Raw genomic sequence first — 4,878 nt, 5'->3', positions numbered from 1 at the left:
CACAGGAAATGCGGGGCTGTCACAAACCACTGCGGAGGACCCAGCCTCCTCCAGAAAATCTGCTTAACGGAAAGCACCACACAGGCTGTGTTGATAACAACGGTAGGTCTGTGAGCCACCGCTCCAGCCCCTATTCTGAGCAGGCAGATAAGGCCTGTCCTATTCCTCCGACTGCTCTACACAATCAAGCCCTATGGTGCCGTTTGGTGACAGGGCACCGAGAACCAGGCCTTTGAGACACAATAATGCTATCAAGCAGCGACCATTTTCTCTCTAAATGGGCTTTTTGTGTGAAACATCAAACTGATAAGCTAGCAGAGCTATAAGTGGACAGTGTATACTCCCGTTCTTAAACACCCTTCCCCTCTTTAACAGTGGTCGAAGGCTTCTGGGACAAAAGGCGACTGATGACGACTGGAGGCTCTTTAATTTAGCAGAGCCTACAGAGAGTCAGCTGCAGGGCCCTGGATATTATTACCTCCTGAAGCCCGATACGCCCCCGTCGTCATGTTACATCACTCAGAGCTGCTGGGGGTTTTCAGCAGCCTTCAGCTCAAAGTAATTGCACATAGTTGACCTTTGAACCAGGCGGGAATTAAATTGAGGGGTCGAAAAAAATAAAGACAACACACCTGTCCTCAGACCAAATGCCCCAGTGAGGGGAGAGGAAGAAACTGTTTTGCCCGAGATGTGAAAAGGAGCTGGGCGCGAGAACTATAACAGCCCATACTGGTGGAAAAACAAATTAAACTAATTGTGGAAAACACATCGCCATGTTAAGGAGCGCAGGTAGGCTTAGTTGGGATTGAGGCAGTAACAGGGTGCAAAGACACCCCGACTTTAAGAAAGCCTACCCTAGGGGATGTTCTCCACATGGGCTTCCTTGAGGTTTGATTCATTTGGGGATCTAGCCCTTTAGAAAGCACATCTCTCTAGCTTCTCCCACACACTAGTTATATTGGAAGCACAACCAAAATGTCAGTGGACCTGTTGGTTGGGGAAGAGAATGTGTAGTACACAGTTCTGCCACACAGTAAAACTTAAATTGGCTCTCCAACTCTACAGGTCAAGCTGTGCCAGGCACCCCTGGCTATAGCCCACCCCTGGCTCTAGCCCACCCCTGGCTCCTCAATGTATGTGCCGTGGAAGAACCCTTCAGCAGCAAACAGAAGAACAGAGAAAACAGGAACGAGGCTGTTATTTCACTTAGAAAAGAAATGAACCCCAAGACCAACCAAATTCCTCTAAAAGTTGGCTACATTTGGATCTATCTTATAAAGTGTTTCTTTATTTACGTTTTCTATATGTTGTAAGCAATAAAAAAAACATAAAGATGTGTTTCATTAGTAAAGGCCTTCGGGCTTTCAGCATCTTGTCAGGATCAAGGAGATAAGATACTGGGCCTGACAAAGCAAAGAAACAGTGCAGGAGTCTCAGAGAATTCCTCTCATAAAAGACTGGAGGAACATTTCAGCTGAAAACGCTCTCAGGGGACAGTCCATCAACAACTGTCCAGCATCTCAACCCTGAGTGACTAGAGAACGACACCCACATACCTTCCCAGAATATATCCCTGGCCTAAAATCATGATGTCTATCAGACTTTGGACATTGCTTTTGCTTATGTTCCTAGAATCTAACTCAACATAACGCAAAAATGAGTTTCTCACCTCGGAACCATGTTTGGCTCGGACTCAAGTTCAGCACATAATCATAAAGGCAAAGCCCTTTGTAAAACCCAGTCAACCCATGGAGGATTTCATTCTGGTGCTCCAAATCTAAAACAGATGACGTGTAACGTGGTCAGCACCACATGCTCAGATAGACTATCCTGCCTGTAGACCATCCATCTGCTGTCCTCCCTGGCAAGACAGCAGAGACTCAGAGGCTGTCCGTCTCACCGCTGACACTACACCAGATGCTTAGTGGCTGGATGCCCAACACACAGACACAGGTGCAGTAACCCTACACTACTCAGCATCCTAGGTGTACCCTGAAATGGAGCACCTGGACACCCCAGCAGTGACTACCTCAACTACAAAACACCTGAAGAACGACTAATAGGTTACTGATGGTTACACAACCACTTGCAGCTTATTTAGGCCCATCAGTCACAGTTGGGTTTTTTAGGCCCATCAGTCACAGTTGGGTTTTTTAGGCCCATCAGTCAAAGTTGTCTTATCTATCCTCTTTGAATTTAAATTAGAATTTAAGTAGCTGGTTAGACTGTAAACTCTCCTTCCAGATTCACATTAAGCATCTCCAATCCAAAATTACATCTAGAATCGGCTTCCTATTTCACAACAAAGCATCCTTCACTCACGCTGCAGACGATGTCAATTATAAAATAGACTGCGCTGTGCAGTCTATCACAGCGCCATCCGTTTTGTCACCAAAGCCGCATATAATACCCACCACTGCGACCTGTACGGCCTCGTTGGCTGGCCCTCGCTTCATACTCGTCGCCAAACCCACTGGCTCCAGGTCATCTACAAGTCTTTGCTAGGTAAAGCACCGCCTTATCTCTGCTCACTGGTCACCATAGCAGCACCCACCCGTAGCACACGCTCCACCAGGTATATCTCACTGGTCACCCCCAAAGCCAATTCCTCCTTTGGCCGCCTCTCCTTCCAGTTCTCTGCTGCCAATGACTGGAACGAACTGCAAAAATCACTGAAGCTGGAGACTCATATCTCCCTCACTAGCTTTAAGCACCAGCTGTCAGAGCAGCTCATAGATCACTGCACCTGTACATAGCCCATCTGTAAACAGTCCATTCAACTACCTCATCCCCATACTGTATTCATTTATCTTGCTCCTTTGCACCCCAGTATCTCTACTTGCACATTCATCTTCTGCACATCTACCATTCCAGTGTTTAATTGCTGTATTGTAATTACTTCACCACCGTGGCCTATTTATTGCCTTACCTCTCTTATCCTACCTCATTTGCATGCTGTATATAGATTTTTCTACTGTATTATTGATTGTGTTTGTTTATTCCATGTGTAACTCTGTGTTGTATGTGTTGAACTGCTTTGCTTTATCATGGCCAGGTCGCAGTTGTAAATGAGAACCTGTTCTCAACTAGCCTACCTGGTTAAACAAAGGTGAAATAACATTAAAAAAATTAAATTCCTTCTTCCAGTTTACACCATGTGACTTGTGGTAGATCAGTACAGAATGTAACAGTTAATCAGTGGTGTAAGGTATTTCAGAAAAAATACTTTAAAGCACTACTACATTTGCTGGGTATCTGTACTGTCTACCTCATCCCCATACTGTATTATTTTATTTATCTTGATCCTTTGCACCCCAGTATCTCCACTTGCACATTCATCTTCTGCACATTCTACCATTCTAGTGTTTAATTGCTATATTGTAATTACTTCGCCACTATGGCCTATTTATTGCCTTACTTCCCTTATCTTACCTCATTTGCACACACTGTATATAGACTTTTTGTTTTCTTTTTTTCTACTGTATTATTGACTGTATGTTTTGTTTATTCCATGTGTAACTCTGTTTTGTTGTATGTGTCGAACTGCTATGCTTTATCTTGGCCAGGTCGCAGTTGCAAATGAGAACTTGTTCTCAACTAGCCTACTTGGTTAAATAAAGGTGAAATAAAAATAAATGTTTTTTTAAATTTCATTGGAATATAAAATCAATTTCTGAGTAGACTACTAGGCTTTCAAACTCTGTCTATTCAGTAATTAGGAGTGAACCACTAAGGGTCTGGGCAAGCATGTGTCCTATGCCTCTTCAAACACTATGGTCATATGGGCTTTTATGGGCTTGTCTTGTGAATGGAGGACTGCTAAAACAGACAGCCTTAAGGGCACAGATAAAGCATCATGAGGTCCCGTGCTCCAGAACATAGAGGCTTTATCTAACAGCATGGACAGTCACATTCAACAGTCACAGCAGAATGACGTGGCGTGTTTTGAGTGATTGAGTGGTCACGTGGCACAAACACAGCAGCAAGTCCCTTCCAAAATGTACTACTACTGGCTAATAAACGCTAATGGATAAACAAAAGCTGATGTGCAACAAACTGCGTACAGTGTGCCTCACTTAGAGACAGGGGAGACCAACAAATTGAGTGCAGGGCAGGTCAATACAGGGCGGTGACACACTGATACTGGTCCAATCTGCCTCAACGGGAGAGAACAGTCAGACACTCAACCTACAGGCTTATGTAGACACTGGTGGGTGTGGTGCTTCTGTACGCATTAAGGACCATATGACCTCCACCTTACCAGCCACCTTAGACCCATTACAATTCACATATCACCTCCACCTTACCAGCCACCTTAGACCCATTACAATTCACCTCAACATATGCACAGACAACGCAATCGCTGCTGCACTGCACTCTGCCCTATCCCACCTGGACAAGAGAAATACCTATGTAAGGATTCTGTTCATCGACTACAGCTCAGCATTCAACACCATAGTACCCTCCAAGCTCATCGCTAAGCTCAGAGCCCTGGGTCTGAACCCCTCTGTGTGCAACTGGGTCCTGGACTTCCTGATGGGCCGACTCCAAGTGGTGAAGGTAGGCAACAACACCTCCGCCAGGCTGATCCTCAACACGCTCAGCCTCCTGCTTTACTCATGACAGCGTGGTCACGCACATCTCCAACTCAATCATCAAGTTTGCTGACGACACAACAGTGGTAGACATGATTACCAACAATGATGAGAGCCTACAGGGAGGATGTGAGCTCTGGCAGAGTGGTGCCAAGAAAATAACCTCTAACTCAATAACTAAGCAGCTGATCATGAACTACAGGAGGCAGCGGAGAGAACACGCCCCCATCCACAGAGAGGGTCAAAAGTTAAAAATTCCTCTGAGTGAACATCAATGACAACC

Source organism: Salvelinus alpinus, chromosome 5 (genome assembly GCF_045679555.1).
Source record: "Salvelinus alpinus chromosome 5, SLU_Salpinus.1, whole genome shotgun sequence".
NCBI lineage: Eukaryota > Metazoa > Chordata > Actinopteri > Salmoniformes > Salmonidae > Salvelinus > Salvelinus alpinus.
This window is presented reverse-complemented; position numbering follows the sequence as displayed.